Source organism: Argiope bruennichi, chromosome 7, assembly GCF_947563725.1.
Source record: "Argiope bruennichi chromosome 7, qqArgBrue1.1, whole genome shotgun sequence".
NCBI lineage: Eukaryota > Metazoa > Arthropoda > Arachnida > Araneae > Araneidae > Argiope > Argiope bruennichi.
The window spans coordinates 14,074,757-14,093,896 of NC_079157.1; positions in this window are offsets into that span (position 1 = coordinate 14,074,757).

The window sequence follows — 19,140 nt, forward strand, 5'->3', positions numbered from 1 at the left end:
TGTTTTCTTTATAGAATTCACGTGTAAATGGGAAGCAATGGTTAAAATTGCTTTAAAGCTTTGAAATTGCCCCCAAAAAACTCTTTTTTTAAAAGTTTATTTATTTACTATTTGTTAACTGCTGAACATGCAATAAAGAATCATTGGTTAAAAGACTAAAATGGGATTCATTTTTGTTCTTACAAATTAAAAATATTTCTTCGCAAGTTTTTCCGCCTATTTCAATAAAATACTGAATTTTATGTGCAACTGAATTTTATACTATTATGAAGTTTTGCCTATACATGAAACATACAAACGCAAGATGAAAGATTAGCTCTATTAATAATGAAAAGCCCCTAATGACAAGTCAGCGATACTTCGACAAGCGCTCAATACTCCTGGCTTTCTCTTAAAATTTCTGCCGTATCGTTTCTTTAAATTTCATTTTCGAATACTATACATTTTATGTTAGATGCACTCACTAAGTTAATTCGATTTTGTAGGGAGTATGGAATTTTTCTTCTCTTTGAAGCTTTGGTGTTTAAAACTTTTTTCCTGATCTTATGTATGTTTAAAATGCACTAGAAGATTTTTTTAAAAAAATCGAATAGGGTAAAAACTGGTTAATAAAACATTATTGTTTCGTGACACGTAAGCCTATTACATGAAGTTTGCATATTAAATATAAAAAATAAGAATATCGTTAAAGTCCGCGCTGCTTTTCAAGGCCTGTAAACGTTTACCGAATATTTAAAATAAACTGCTATACATAAGAGCAAAATATAAACCAAAGCAGAATATGTATAAAATAAAAAATGTGGCATACGGTTGTTTTGTTATACGGCAGCCATGTAACATGGGCAAATTTTCATATTTATTAATAGAAATTGTTGCATCAAGTCTTTTTGTGTCCTTTTTTCAGTCTTTTTAAATAATTTTTTTAATTACTTTATATTTTCATTCATACTGTACATTATCATGTCCATTCATCTAATTTAATTGTGCTTCAGATATTTTTCATTCTAGTTTTTATCATTTCTTGTTATGTTACATGTATTCGTATTTTGTTATTTGTGTATGTCAATTCTAATCCATTGCAATGTATTTGTTTAATAAAGTCGAACTACATCTATATCAAACAAGAAAGGGACCACATGAGCTCTAGAAATGGAGATGTGAAGTGGTATTAAGTGTAAGTTATATCACTGACTCCCCGCCCCCCCGAAGGCACACGGATCAATAATACTGAATGACCGGACCGCCGAAACATCAACATTGGCGGGAACTGTGCTTGAGTCCTAAGGGCCATCACCGGCCACGGTACAACCGTTCCTGAAGGAGGTAAGTCCCGTCATTGATGGGAGGAGCCAGATCCCCCACCTATTTTTGTAACCACCATGGTAGAAAGATCCAACCACCATACCGGAAGCATCTCATCCTCATTTCAAGATGTCCCCCCCCGGGGAGTTTGGTATTAAGCGTAAATCCTTCACTCCTGGATTTGTTGGGTATTAAAAGAAATTGAAGGAGAAGTATGGAAAATTTCTTATTTTCAATGATAGTTACAGTTTAAAATTTGTCGATGACCAAATTCTGAGCGTAAAATCCACTTATCAATTATTATTTGGTTTATCAATTGATACCAACGCCCTGTTATTTCATTGCTCATCAAATTCTACCTACGAAATCTTCTCTAATAATCATATACAAATTTTTATATTATCCCCTCTATTTTAAAACAAATACTTCTTATTTATGATAACATACTTTCGATTTGGCAGAATATTTGACAGCTTTGATTGGGGAAATAGGAGGTGACACCTCATTACGAAATTCGGTTAAATATATAAAATGTCTGTAATGAGTTAAGGTACTTACAGGTTCAAAAGTAATATCATCTTTCCAATTTTCCATGAGTTCCAAAATACTTTCGTGAGTACATTTCTTCCATCTTAAATGATTAAAATATAAAAATCAAAACACATAATAACAAAATACGATGCAATAATTCTAACACCTGCACGAATAGACACAACGTAATGACTGACTTCACCTTAATCCCCAAATTTAAGATCTGAGAATTATGCCAAGAAATACATTTTCTTGACAGTGATTCGCTACTGTGCCTCCGGGTATTTTTTAGTTTAGTTTAGTTATATTAACGTCTCGTTTTAAAGCACTACTGCTTTTTTCGGGACGGATCTCGTAATTTTGAACCATGATCAGATACCGAGGACGACACCTGAGCTCTGTGCCTCCGGGAAGATCAGGAATAATATAAAGATATATGAAGCGTAATGAAAGGTGTTAGTAACTGTTCCAAAAATAAATATCCAAAAATAATTTTATGAAGCATTATTTATTTTCTTTCTGTAATAAAATAATTTTAAAACCTATTATTGTATTAAATTTATTTTGTGTGTGTTGAAAATTGTTTCCTACTGTTTGAATTACTACTGCTGTTAATATTTTTTTTTAATTTTTCCAAATTGAATTGAGTAATAAACAATGTATTTTTCTTCTGCTTATGTGCCTATTTGTATGATTTTTTTAAGGTTTTTTTGGCCAGAGACTGTAAGGATTAAACTCCGTATTAAATAATTACAAACAGATCGTCAACTGTAAAGTAATAAGAAACTTATAGGTATCTTCATTTTAGATAGAAAATAAAACATGTTATTCGCTGATTATAATTAATTTAATATAGGGTTTCTGAATATATGAGATATTACTTTAGTACAGAAATGAAATTTTTCATGATAAGATATCTGAATTGTCTGACATATCTGAATTATTAATTAAAATTTCTTAAGAAAATTGTCATTATTAACAGAGGAAACATACAGAAACAAAATTTCCATACTTAAAAGGTATTTTGTGCAATTGCACCATTTTAAATCTGTTACGTGGTTCAGAGTTTTTTTTAACTATCTATGATCTAACATCTAAAATCTATTTTCTGATTCTCAACAATCAAATATATTATTAAACACATATTGACATTTATAGACTTTCAAGAAAAATCCACATGAACACAAAGACGGTTGCATCTCTAATTAGACATTATAAATCTAAACAATTAAGGTTTAAAAAAAATTGAAACAAAGTTCTAGGCAAACTGTGCATGTGCCGGTTTCCATGGCAACCACAGCTGGAAAGGGAAAAAAGCGTCCTTAAGACGGAGCAGACGATATGGTAGGAATAGAGTCGAGTTTAAAGATTCAGTTTGTATAATATTGATCTAAAATCAACCACAATTAATAATGATTTACAATATTATGAGAAAAACATTTGATGGTAACAAGATACTCCACAGAAATGCAATAAATTTTTGATGACATTTTATTTTACAAATCAAATTGTAGGATTTAATTAAAGAAAGAAATAATGGTAAGATAAAAAGATATAAGGTGTAGCCATCTGAGTAAATCAATGTAATTTTGTAGAATAAAAATGAATAAATTTATTTGTGGAATATGCTTCGTACTACTCTTTTAAAATTATTTTAAATTAGAAAACAATAGCAACGGTTCTTTAAAATATTTTGTACTATAGAAAACAAGAATATTCCTTTCTTTTGAGACATTTTGAATATGAGAAGTCTGGAACTCAAAATACAAATTCATCGATGAATGAATTTAGACAAATACATTTTATTATTCAAATTTTAGATCTGTATTAGACCTTTCAAAATGATGAGTGTTCTTCGATCTGTATATCAGCGAGCATTTGAGCACGATAACTTGAATATGTAATCATTCATACAAATGAAATTTCGATGTCTGCTGATTTCACCAATTGTGTAGTTTTTGTTTCATTTCAACAATGTAGATCGGTGGGAGGTATTCAGGAGAAGCGTTTCGGTTCTCTTAGGACTGAGGAGTATCTTTTTTTTTACACCTAAAAATAAACTCTGCCAAAGCGACAACAGAAGTTTTAAAATAGAAGCCTTCATCTATAGAATATTTGTGAATAAAATTCGTATAAAATTTATTAATTATAGTTCACATTTTTTAAATAAAAAACAAGTAGTTATGCGATTTTATATAATTTATATAAATTGATGAATGAATATGAAGCATTTTACTAGTAATTATAAAAGAAGAAATAAATAAAAAAAAGCCATTTGTCATAGAAAAAGGCGTGATTTTTTAAATAAAAAACAAGTAGTTATGCGATTTTATATAATTTATATAAATTGATGTATGAATATGAAGCATTTTACTAGTAATTATAAAAGAAGAAATAAATAAAAAAAGCCATTTGTCATAGAAAAAGGCGTGCATATGTTTTCGAAATTCATATTGAAATATGAAAACTGGTGCAAGGTGATTCCTGATTACATTACCACAATTATTCCTTTTATATTCGCAGAAACTGTATAATATTTAAAGAGTACCAGATTTTTAAACTATATCACAATTTCATTTCCTCATCAAATGATAAATAATAAACATTTATACCTTAAATAATTAAATTAAAAATAAGCGATTAACTTCCATGGTTGGTGAATGAGAAATTTATTCAGCAGCAGTTTTTCTACTACGCAGCTGAGTAGAACTATAGTCTGAGAGACAGGATATGAAAAATCTTTTGCATTATCAACATTTGTTAAAAATTTTGAGAATTCATAATATGGATCGTAAATGAGAATTTCATTCAGTGCCAGCATTTTAACTTGGCATTTATCTTGAATGCCAGATTAAAACAAATAGATTTCTTTAAAAAATTTTTTTAAAGGATTAATCTACAATAAATTTCAACTTGCTTGTCCTTTGATTACTTACCCTGCCAAAGCCGGCCGTGAAAGTTTTATATTAATGAGCCGGTTATGGACTGGTTTCTGCTTTAAACGAGGGGGTTTAACGATAAGAAAAATGTATATTATTAATCAAAAAAATGTTTATTACTTTACTTTCTCGTTCTTAATTCGAATTAAGACACCTTAAAATGCTGGAATGACCGTGTTTCCATTTTATAGACAAGAGAAATTTCCCTACTCCCTCAAGAAAGACTGTCCTTTAGATGTTGATATATAAAGCATGGCCACACTTAGATAAATGCTATTAAGAAAATATAAATTCTTACACTCTTTAAGCTTTCTCTGATGGCCTGATTCTATCCAGAACTCATTTGAGGGAGAGTCTCTTTCAAACAAAGCAAGTGCCACGGGTACTTAACCGATCGCCTTGAAAGAGAAAGAAGAAAAGTTGAAAATAATATCCAGAGGTTCTGAGCGGCAGCTGCAGCTTCGTTGAACTGGAGTTTTGGAATTTTCATTATTAAATATGTAAAAAATATTGACCAATACGCAGTCATTTAATGTTTCGTTGTTTCCAAAATACACAAAAAGTTATTTTATACAAAATCCAACATATCTTTAAAAACCATCTAATACAATGCACATAATATTCTTTCAAATTTTGCACGAGATATATCTAGAGTTATTAAAGTGAATGCTTCTAACTCAGAAAGGACAAAACAATAGTAACGAGTAAGATTAGTCTCTCCGAAACTTTCTCGCACACCCTCTAATAAAGCAAGGCTGTGAACTCTGGGAATATTCCATGTTTTATTTTCAGGCTTCCACTTACAGAAAATTTATGATTTGTAAAATAGTAAATAAATAAATGAAAAAAAACAGAGTTCGCCTCTTGGATTCATTTTGCTGATAGGATATAATCGAAATTCAACACAGATAAAATATTTTAGTAAGAAAATGATATATCACATTTAATTCCAATAAATGATTAGGTTTTTGTTTCATCCTATTTATATGCACGCGGAGAATAGATCAAAATGGATCGATAGACGATTAACACTTTTATAGATTTAAAACAAAATCGGATTAGAATCCTAACTGAATACAAATATCAAATTTATGAAATTATAATTTTATTTTGTTTATATCCCGTGCAAGTGTACTTAGGCAGCCTTCAGTCAAATTTTCAATTTATGCAATTCTTGAAATTTGATTGAAATCGGCAGAGGCGCTATAAAGACCCCATACCAACTTCCATTTATCTAGCTGAAACATTTTCTGAGTTATCTTGTGCGCAGACAGAGAGACATAATTCTCAAAATGTGTTTTTAGAACTCAAAGAGGTCTAAAATGTGGAGATATGTCAAAATCTCGACTCCAAATTTTTTAACAATAACAATAATTTCTCTTTATACATTTCATTACAGAAAAGTAAAACCAGATGCCTTGAGAAAATCAAATTTTGATAGTTTGCATATAAAAGTAGGGCAAACAGAATGTTAAAAAAAATTCAAGTCTAATAATTGGAGTAATATAGAAGTTGTTAAATTATTGCATGATGCTTCTAATTACTATAAAAAAAGCTTTCATTAAATCAAAATGGAACCTTATGAAAAACTGTATAAAATAAACACGTCATCTGAAATGACGCTGTCCTTTGTGATATAAATTCTTTTCTTTTTTCGCAAATGTTTCCAATCATATTATAAGAAACATATTTTTAACGAGCATCAAATCATTAGTGAATAACTGACTGCTTGCTACAGCTTGCGAAAGATTCTAAAAAAAAAAAAAAAAAACGTAGACGTAGATTTTATCCAAACACTTTTATACGAAGAACAAAGAAGACGTAAAATGAAATTCCATTGTCACAAAATGTATGATTTTTATCTATTCAAATAAGAAGAAAAGAATGACTTCCGACAATTATTTAATTAGTTATCTGTAAATGCAGCTCTCTGAATAGATAACTTAATTAAAGCAGCTACGAACATGGAAATAATGAAAATAAATAATAAAAGACACCTTGAAAGATTATTTGTCTGATAACTGTACAAAAAAGGATAAAAAAATTGAACTTTCAAAAGTAATTGTGATTTCTTTTTTGTTTAATGAACAGAAAAGATTTGATGAATTGATATAAAGTTTGAGCTTCGCTTCATATATACGATTCTCCGAGCAATTTTAATTTAAAAATATGTTTAGCTTTTTAAATTGAAAATAGATAATGTCTAATTTCCATTTTATGTAAAGCAATAATATGATGTAATTATTTGTAAGACTTTATTAAATCTCTCATAAAAGAATTTATTTGAGTTGTTATATCATTTTTCCTATTATCTAAAAATCAAAATCGTCTGAAGTTTGATGAGAGTTAAATGATGATTGCAAAAAATTATTAATAATATATTTATGCACTTATAATGCATAGTTGCTCACATATTACCGATAAAAAATTTGAAATTACTTTCAAGATTAAAATATACTTTAATATATTTTATGAATTTTATTTAGCTTAAGTTCTTTCGTATTTGTAAAACCTAATATCCTTATTCTCCAATTCAATCCTTATTCAATAATTAAATTCACCAATATACTGATATGGCATTGTTACGGAATTAAGGATTTTTTTACGATAATACATTATTCTTAGGACTTTATAACCTATTTATTTATTAATTTAATTCATTTTGTGTTCCGTATAAAATCAGTCATCTTGCAATAAATTTAAAAGAAAAAAATTACAATGTTAGATAACATCTATAATTATAAATTAAAAAATAAAGACCTATAAAATGATTCAAATAAATATTAGTTTGCTCTGTTTTTTTTAAATATTTTCAATATTTATAAAAACATATTTTTTATATAATCAAGTCATTTCTCAGTACTCATATTTCTTTATTTTTAGTTTATTTTTTAACAAGAATATTATACATAATGTTACAAATTCGTAATTTTGCTACCCAGTGTGTCATCCTGGGAAAAACCGTTAAAACATTTGTAAGATCTGTCCTGTGTGTCAATGACCTGAGAGCTTGTATATTCTCTAGGAAAGAGAGAAAATGTGTATACATAAGGCATACAAAATATACTGCTGTTGTTTGTTTATAATGGCAATTGCCATGGACAATCTCGCATACGAAGTCATTGATTTTAAGCCAAGGGAGCGTCTCTTGTTATAGTAGCGCCAACTAGGGCTAAGAGTACGTCTTAGCTACTCACGCATCACATTCGCTTGCGCCACTCCATTTTACAGGGGGGCACATTCACACATCTCACAGATAACACAGATGAAAAACAACCATGCCCGAATCGGAACTCGAACTCCGGACGCCCAGGTTCACTGGGAAGACGCGATACCCCTATGCCAGGACACTGGCATACATAATATATATTATACATAAATAAGACCTGGAGGCATACAAACTACTTTGAAGGCCTCCCGTGGTTCCAAATATCCGTGCAGTACGGGATAAAATTTTACAAGCACGGAAGTGCGAATTACGAATAAAAACTATCTATAAAATTTGTTTCATTTCGTTTTCTTGTTTTTCAGTGATTAAGAAATTATAAAACAAAACAAAAATATTATAAGTATTAAATGAAGGAAAATTTTTCCTATACTCGCTAGTATACAAGTAATACTTAAATTCAAAATATCGATGCTTATTAATATCAAATTTTTATACAGGGCTTATTCAAAGAGCATAGAAAATTGGATATTTTGTCCAATTATTTTCAAAATTAATATTTAAAGATTACAAAGAAATTTTTCTGGTTTAGAAATTTAATTCAGAGACAAATGAAATAAGTAATTTATTGTCAATTAAAATTCAACATGTTTAATTCCATGGTTTATTTTCGTATGTAATCTAAGTAAAGATGAAGACTAGAAAAAGACATTTCATGACTCAAAATGGAGTCATGAAATCATTAAGGCCATGAAAGATCAGAAAATGGGAAATGAGTCGACATAGATCTGCAGGTTTCAATTAAAATTATTGAGGAAAAAGAAAGAAAATTCATGATATTTTATTAAAAATCATCTTTTTGGAACTTGAGAAAAAAAAAGGGTTATACTTTATTTTCAAACCAATTTTACTGTTCATTTCAGTATTCTAAGACGACCACTTTTCGATTATTCTATCTCACTAAAGGGTAAGTCTCGGAAGGATGTGCACATTTCTGGAATTTACTTGATTGTTAAATGTAAACATCTCCTCCTTTCATATTTCCTTTCACCCCTATTTTTTCCAATTAAACTTATCCTCAAGCATGCGCAAAAGCACATTTGGTTTTAGAATTCTTTGGCAAATTATATACATAATTTTTTAATCGTTGTTTTTTTTATTTGTTCCTTTATTCTAAGAGCAAACTGCTTCAATTATTTCAGAATTAAATTATCTGCTTAAGGATTCGTTTATTTATATTTTTAATCTATACCATGGCTCAATCTGTCAGTGAACTTGTGAATAATTGTTTTAAATGTTTCATAATATATAAATTAATTAGTAACTAAAACCTAGAAAGACCTCAAATATTATAAATGAAAATATTTTCTTCCTCTTAGTACATTTATGAAAATGCGATTTAAGAAAAAAATGTTTTTATTCAATTTATTCAACGTGAATTGATGAAAAAATTATTTTAACTCTGAAAACTGTTTTAAAGTAATATTTTGATTTGTTTTCTTTCTTTCACAAATAAGTAACATTTTCTTTCAAAAATCCTGGAAAACGGATTTTCTATCTAAATATGGTACTTTGAAAGCATACTTGGAGGGAAAAAAATCTTTCTGAAATTTTAATAAAAATGTCAGTTTTAAGGTATAGACGCGCTATGTGTTTTGACAGTAGGAAAAATATTTCATTTCAAAACAGAAGAAAAATTGCATTGAAGCTGACATTCTTCATTTAAAATTAAAGAAATAAAAGGGAAGTAAAAAAGTAAAAAAATTCTGATGGCATATTTTATTTTACTTTCATTTTGGTTTGAAAATTCGGAAAATTACAAAAATAAATAAAGCTAATCTGGAAAAATCAAGCAATTCAAAATAAATTTTTGTCTCTGAAATATGTAAAAAATATAAGCGATTATACAAGTTCACTGAACATTAGTTTATTGGATACAAATATATTTTTCAAAATAAATTCAATAATTCCTCGCTATGCATAAGGAACCGAAATCCAAAGCAAGACATTGGATATGTTTTGTTTTAAAATTTATAAATTAATAAATATTGGATTTTTAAAATAATATACTTATATTCAAAATTCTGGGTATGCAAGATTAAAGGATGAATATATGTATTCAATCAATAAAAATAGTTTCATAAATTTCATATGAAATTGATAAAAAAATTGAGAAATTGATAAAACATTGAGAAATTGATAAAAAAATTGAGAAATTGATAAAACATTGAAAAATTGATAAAAAAAAAGTGAGTTGATAATGAAAAATTGATAACTGATTTTTAAAACAATATACTTATATTCAAAATTCTGGGTATGCAAGTTTAAAGGATGAATATATGTATTCAATCAATAAAATTAGTTTAATAGATTTCATTTTTATTTATGTAATAAAAAGGTTAAATAATTATTTTATAATGAATTTTTGCTCTTCATTTTTTAAAATTTCATATTATATTATTATTTAATCTGAACGTCATCTTTTTTTTACTCTATAACACATTGAGAAATTGATAAAAAAAGGTGAGTTGATAAGGAAAAATTGATAACGGATTTTTAAAAGAATATACTTATATTCAGAATTCTGGGTATGCAAGTTTAAAGGATGAATATATGTATTCAATCAATAAAATTAGTTTAATAGATTTCATTTTTATTTATGTAATAAAAAGGTTAAATAATTATTTTATAATGAATTTCTGCTCTTCATTTTTTAAAATTTCATATTATATTATTATTTAATCTGAACGTCATCTTTTTTTTACTCTATAACACATTGAGAAATTGATAAAAAAAGGTGAGTTGATAAGGAAAAATTGATAACGGATTTTTAAAAGAATATACTTATATTCAGAATTCTGGGTATGCAAGTTTAAAGGATGAATATATGTATTCAATCAATAAAATTAGTTTAATAGATTTCATTTTTATTTATGTAATAAAAAGTATAAATAATTATTTTATAATGAATTTCTGCTCTTCATTTTTTTATTATTTCATATTATATTATTATTTAATCTGAATGTCATCTTTTTTTACAAATTCTGTAACATATTGAGAAATTGATAAAAAAAGTGAGTTGATAATGAAATATTGATAACTGATTTTTAAAACAATATACTTATATTCAGAATTCTGGGTATGCAAGTTTAAAGGATGAATATATGTATTCAATCAATAAAATTAGTTTAATAGATTTCATTTTTATTTATGTAATAAAAAGTATAAATGATTATTTTATAATGAATTTCTGCTCTTCATTTTTTTAAAATTTCATATTATATTATTATTTAATCTGAATGTCATCTTTTTTTACAAATTCTGTAACATATTGAGAAATTGATAAAAAAAGTGAGTTGATAATGAAATATTGATAACTGATTTTTAAAACAATATACTTATATTCAGAATTCTGGGTATGCAAGTTTAAAGGATGAATATATGTATTCAATCAATAAAATTAGTTTAATAGATTTCATTTTTATTTATGTAATAAAAAGTATAAATAATTATTTTATAATGAATTTCTGCTCTTCATTTTTTTAAAATTTCATATTATATTATTATTTAATCTGAATGTCATCTTTTTTTACAAATTCTGTAACATATTGAGAAATTGATAAAAAAAGTGAGTTGATAATGAAATATTGATAACTGATTTTTAAAACAATATACTTATATTCAGAATTCTAGGTATGCAAGTTTAAAGGATGAATATATGTATTCAATCAATAAAATTAGTTTAATAGATTTCATTTTTATTTATGTAATAAAAAGTATAAATAATTATTTTATAATGAATTTCTGCTCTTCATTTTTTTAAAATTTCATATTATATTATTATTTAATCTGAATGTCATCTTTTTTTACAAATTCTGTAACATATTGAGAAATTGATAAAAAAAGTGAGTTGATAATGAAATATTGATAACTGATTTTTAAAAGAATATACTTATATTCAGAATTCTGGGTATGCAAGTTTAAAGGATGAATATATGTATTCAATCAATAAAATTAGTTTAATAGATTTCATTTTTATTTATGTAATAAAAAGTATAAATAATTATTTTATAATGAATTTCTGCTCTTCATTTTTTTAAAATTTCATATTATATTATTATTTAATCTGAATGTCATCTTTTTTTACAAATTCTGTAACATATTGAGAAATTGATAAAAAAAGTGAGTTGATAATGAAATATTGATAACTGATTTTTAAAACAATATACTTATATTCAGAATTCTGGGTATGCAAGTTTAAAGGATGAATATATGTATTCAATCAATAAAATTATTACATAAATTTCATTTTTATTTATGTAATAAAAAGTATAAATAATTATTTTATAATGAATTTTTGCTCTTCATTTTTTAAAATTTCATATTATATTATTATTTAATCTGAACGTCATCTTTTTTTTACAAATTCTATAACACATTGAGAAATTGATAAAAAAAAGTGAGTTGATAATGAAAAATTGATAACTGATTTTTAAAACAATATACTTATATTCCGAATTCTGGGTATGCAAGTTTAAAGGATGAATATATGTATTCAATCAATAAAATTAGTTTAATAGATTTCATTTTTATTTATGTAATAAAAAGTATAAATATTTATTTTATAATGAATTTCTGCTCTTCATTTTTTTATTTGATATTGTATTATTATATAATCTTGATGTCATCTTTTTTTACAAATTCTATAAATCATTGAAAAATTGGTATTGTATGGAATGAAATTGATTTGTCATTATTGAGCAAGCAACATTATATATTTCTATATTACAAAATTTACAAGAAAAATAAGCTGATTTTTTCACAATTAATAATGAATAATTTGAATTTCTCTTTCTTTCAGCACCTAGCATGAAAATGAAAAATATATGATATTACCGATGAGATTGATAAGTAAAAAAAAATGTTCGAGATATTTATTATATTTTGAAAAGAAAGGAATTTTTCTTCCTTTTGTACAATTTAAAATATGTAGATAGTCCACTTTGTTTGATGAGACACGCTCTATTCTTCAATCAATTGATACTTAAGGTCAAAAAACTTTCAATTAGAGCATTTTCATCAAAGGCATATAAAAGACCCAGATTTCATAATACTATACGGAGAAATAATACTATCTTTACAAAAATTAAAACATGTTATATTAAATGAAAGTATTTAATAAAAATTAGGAGATGTCCCCCTAAAAAAAGAAAGATAGGGCCACAAGGAAAAAAATACCAAATTAAACAACAGCTGTAAAATTTTCAATTCAAAACAAAGTTGCATTATATTATTAAAAAAATTTTAAAGGATAATTCTGTTTTACTGTACATTCGTAATTATTTACTCTTATTCTTTAAAAGTAACCATCATTGCTTCATAAATGTTGATTATTTATAAATTGTTTGTCATAGATATTTTCAAAAATGTTCCCCTCTTAAAGAGGAAATCATTTCTTCATAAATATATAATAATTGTTTTTAAGAGGCATTAATAAAGATAATTCCTTATTTAAGTAAATATCTGGTACGCAATTGATAATACTAATGCATTTTTGTTATAAAGACAATGGTGTTGACTTATCAAACTAACATAGACAAAAATGAGTAAATAATTAAATTCTATCGTTTGTTTTCGACATCATTCGATTATAAAAAACAAAAGTAGAAAGAAAATAAAAAGTCTGGAATTTCTTTGATTAGCTTTCTACAAATACAAGTTTCAAAGGGGATGATCTTATTAAAGAAACATCTTTCTTCAACATGGCGATTCGGGTTGTGTCCTGAATGTCTTCATGAATGTTTTTGCCATGCAGCGTCACATAAAGAGAGGAAATAGAATAAAAGTTCCAATCTTAGTTTAGTTTATATTAACGCCCCATTTTAAAGCTACACTAGAGCTAATGTGGGCCTGACTTTGTAATTCTGAACGGTGATCAGATGACGAGGACGACACGTGAGCTGGCACCTCCTCTGAAAGCTTCCAAGCCACACAAGCGGTAGGACATTTGACATCGAAGGTTTTAACTTGCACTAGGCCAGCTTGCACGATGGTTCTAATGCGGAAACGGGTCTCGAACATGAAACACTTCGACCGATAACATTAATACAGTCTTAAATTCTGATGATAAAAGAATAAAAAAAGTTATTCCGTCCAGTTCCTTTGATGATTGATTCATTGATACAGAGGAGCCTTTAAGTATGAAATTTCATTTATCAAACCTTTTACATTTTTGAGTTATCTTGCTCAAAGGCAAATTCAAAAATGATAGAGAATCAATTCCAGAAACAAGTTTTCTTCTATTTTCGGAAATCTGAAAAGTGGAGATTCTTTAAAATTCTAGCCCGATTTTTTTAAATACTACAATAAATTTCCTTTATATGCTTCTTTTATATAGGAAGATAAAAGTTTTGAATATGAATGAGAAAAAAAAGTACTATTAATCTTAGTTCTGGAACATTTCATTTGATAATTGAACATTATGTTCTATTTTAAACGATAAAAACTTCTGCAAAAATGCGGCACTAAATTTCCGTAATCAATCGTATATGCATATAAATATATAGAAATTTTAAATAATAATATCAAATTTCATATAATCAATGACCAAAGAATAAAAATAGAGAAAGCTCAAATTTCATTTAAATTGTCGAAATTGTATATCAAAAAATTTTAAAAGAGAATTATTTAAAAGAGAATGTATTAAAGAATTTTAAGATAATTATATGACGGAAATATTTGTACTTGTTTTATGATATTTTATCTTAGCTATATGCAATAAAAACAGTTATGCTAGTTAGGCTGTTTAATTGGAAAGAATAACAAGAAATTTCCACCTCTTCTAAAGCAGGTGGAAGAATTGGAAAACAAATCAATATTTATATTTTAGGATATAATTTAAGAATAATTGTAAGTGACTCTCTTTTTACGATGGAAAATTCATAGAAGATAGATGGATGACCGAAGCAAATTTGCTTTAATTTATAGATAAAATCATGTGTTTTACCATTGTCAACTATTAAAAGAGTTCTCGTATAATAGATAAAAGAAATATGAAAAGAATTTGTCACTATACTAACAGGATCTTTTACTAATTTCCATATTTTTAAGATATACATTGAGGTTCAACATAATAACGAATGAAGACCAAATATTTTCCAAAAGTTTATAATTTATATGGTAAAGATAAAAGATTTTTCAGTTATGGAGTTACATGATTTGAAAAATATTTGCAAGCATATGCACAGCTGAATGTGAAATAGGTAAATTCAATTTATAAATTTCAGAAATAGATGCATTTATTTTACAAATCCATTGATAAAGGCAATTCACTGTTTAGTATTTTAGTTTATAATTAATATCTGAATTTAAAACTATCTAAAAGCATGCATAAAATGAATGTAAAGTAATCGTTTGCGCATTTTATTGAAGAATATTCTGTAGTTTAAAAGAAATATTTGGAAGAATACTTTTCTGCCACAATGCATGTAGTTAATTTGCCAAAATTGCCATAACAAGAAGGATTTATTTTTCTACAGACAAGAATTTGTCATATAAAGTAACATATGCCTTGGGCTTTTGCAAGTCTTATTTAAACAAACATTAACTTTAGAACTTCTAACGGATTAACTGGAACTTATAAAATAAAGATGTAAAAGATGATACTAACTATGATTAAGAATTCTTGCTTCAGAAATAATTGATTATGTTGTTTAGAATAACAACTAGTTAAGGTTACCATGGAAAGTTTATAACAGAGAATTGATGAGGGTTGAAGATTCTGTGGTTAGAATTATTCTCACTTGTAACTTTATCAATGCCTTTCAAAAATTCTTATCTCATTTTATTTAGAATAACTAATTACAATGTATCTAAAGATTCGTTTGTATCCATTTAAATTTAATTCAGGAAAAGTAACTTCCTTTCACTAGTATGAAACTAATTTTGATATTTTGAAATAAGTTTTAATTAAAATGGATTTTGCCATTTTTCTTACATGGGAGTTGTCTTAATTCTTAAACAAGAATAAAATTAGTTAAAGTAAATACAATTTGATAATCATTGTTATATATAATATATTATATTAAGAAATAAAAAGAAAAATGTAATTCTTAAGCATTTCAACTTTTCTGATGATCTATGCTCTCATTGCCAAACAACTGAACTAAATCTTTAAAATGTAGTTACACAAAATGTATGTTATTCGAAAATAAATCTAATTATTCCAGAAGAATATTTTAATTTAGCTAAAGTAAATTAAATTTGCCATTCATTGTTTTATATAAAATATGTTATTAAGAATAAACGAGTAAAATTTTGTTCTTAAACGTTTCAATTTTTCTGATGATCCATATGATCCATGCTGTCATTGCCAGACAACAGAGCTAAATTTTTAAAATGTAGTTACACAAAATGTATGTTATTCGAAAATAAATCTAATTATTCCAGAAGAATATTTTAATTTTGCTAAAGTAAATTAAATTTGCCATTCATTGTTTTATATAAAATATGTTATTAAGAATAAACGAGTAAAATTTTGTTCTTAAACGTTTCAATTTTTCTGATGATCCATGCTCTCATCGCCAAACAACTGAACTAAATCTTTAAAATGTAGTTATACAAAATGTATGTTATTCGAAAATAAATCTAATTATTCCAGAAGAATATTTTAATTTAGCTAAAGTAAATAAATTTGTCAATCTTTGTTATATATAAAATATGTTATTAAGACTAAAAGAGTAAAATGTTATTCTTAAGCGTTTCAATTTTTCTGACGATCCATACTCTCATTGCCAAACAACTGAGCTATTTTTTAAAAAAAATTTAGTTACACAAAATGTATGCTATTCGGAAATAAATCTAAGTCTTTGAGAATAATATTTTATTGAAATAAAATATTCTTTTATTGAAATAAAATATTGAATAATTTTACTACATTAGCAACACTACTAATGATTATCTACTTATCGAAGAGGCATAAATAACAAGTGTGATCGAATGTCTCCCATCACATCGTTCCATTTTTCTTACTCTTGGCAAATTTCCACGGCACGATGCCAACCCACAAACTCTAAATAACAGAAAAAATATATAAGTGCATAGTAATAAATTTGAAAGGGAAATGAATTGTTCCTTTTTTATGAGGGAAAAGGTTTACCTTTTCTAATTATTAAATTTTTGTTTATTTTAACTCGATCAACTTATTGACAGGTGTGGTTTAATTTATAGGACAAGTTAGTTTCTTCATAATTTGGAACAAAGATAAATGGGCATACAGGAACGTGTTCGAAGTGTATTTTAAATGCATTTGTTGAAAAAAAAAAAACGTACTTGTGAGAGCTTATGGAGTGTTTGTATACCTGCTTGTTGAGCATGCAAGTTGGAAAAAAAGACCATTGTACTCTGACTTGTAAAAGTTTTATGATTAGAATAATTGAAAAAGATTGAATTTATACTTTTGATAAAATCTTCAAAAATTTTTATAAAAAAAATATTACCGATTTTGAAGTATTTTTGACGATGACCTCAGAGAATTTAAGCCTTAAAAAGAATGAGATATGATATTTTTATAATTTCTCAAACAACAGTAAATTGATCAAAATTACGAATAAAGTCATGAAGAAATTATCTTGTTGTTTCAATTTTTCTACAACAGAAGACTGACCAAAATTGCGAATAAAGTTCTGAAAGAAATTATCTTGTTGTTTCAATTTTTCTACAACAGAAGACTGACCAAAATTGCGAATAAAGTTCTGAAAGAAATCATCGTGCTGTTTCAATAAGATTTGCACCCAACAATAGAAACACCAAATTAATACTCACTCTCTCATTTATACTGGAAATAACTTCAAAACATAATTTTTCCTTTTTCTTTGTTGATATTAAATAAAATTTATTGTTTAAGTTCATTTTTATTGTAACCCTTCAGTAAGTTTTTTATAAATAGTATAAAACAGTAAAAGTGATTTAATTATTGAATCAAGTTCTTTCAATAACAGATTGTGAAATAGAAAAATGCTAAATATTGTGGCCGCATGGACACATAATTACAATTTTAAATATATTTAAGATTTTATTTCCATAACAAGCATTAAGATTTTAAAATTAAACTAAGCACTTTTAAAATCCTATCTAAGCTATATAGAAATATCATCTGAAGAGTCTTTTAAAACTATTTTTGTTCTTTTACTTGTATTTAAAAATATACAAGTAAATGGAAAATATAAATAAAGAAATTGATTTTTCTGATCAGTAAATGAATTATTGGAATAACAAGGAAGAAAAAGTATTTATTTTGAGTACTTCTTTTTATACTCCAATGAAATTAAATTTTATTAAATAACATTCTTCAATTGGTTTAAACCTTTTTGCAGTTATTTGAATTTTGGAATGTTTCTGACATAAAGGAATTTGCGATTATCAATATTTATTTCAGAATTCAAATGCTTATCCAAGCAGTACAAATATATTATATATTATTTAAATTTTGCTCGGCATATACATTGATATAGTATTACAGAGAATTTTGTGCTGTTTTGATTTCCTGTCTAATTCCTTTTCAAAACATATTAAACATTTAAAAAATGTTATTTGATTTGAAATATCTAGTGCAGAAAAAGTATGTTTAAGTTTGAGTTGAAGCAAGAGTTTCATTTAAATTTGAAAACTGCAATGATTTAATAAATGAAATTTGTTGTTTGATCTTGTGACTACAACTGTAGCTCCTTGTCAAATTATTGCTTCAATCAGTCGGAAAAGATTCATGCAAAATACATATACAAGTTTCCTGCAAATTGAGTAAACAACATACCATTAATTAATTGCCGATATCAGTGACCAAAGACCAATATTTCGCAACTATTCTTAGCCAGTAGTTACAATATATATATATATATATATATATATATATATATATATATATATATATATATATATATATATATATATATATATATATATATATATATATATATATACAAGTGTCGGGTTTCTTTACCATATTGCAATTTTCGTATGGGGGCCCCTCAGATACGAAAATGAGAAGCTTTCGGAATAGTGGTTGGTTCTTGCCACCCGGGTGGGTACAGAAAAATGTGGCGGGGTGATGTCTGCTCCTCTCATCCATGATGGGACGAACTTCCCATGGGAAGGTTTGTACCGTGGTTGGTGATGGCCCTTAGGAATCAACCACAGTTCATGTCA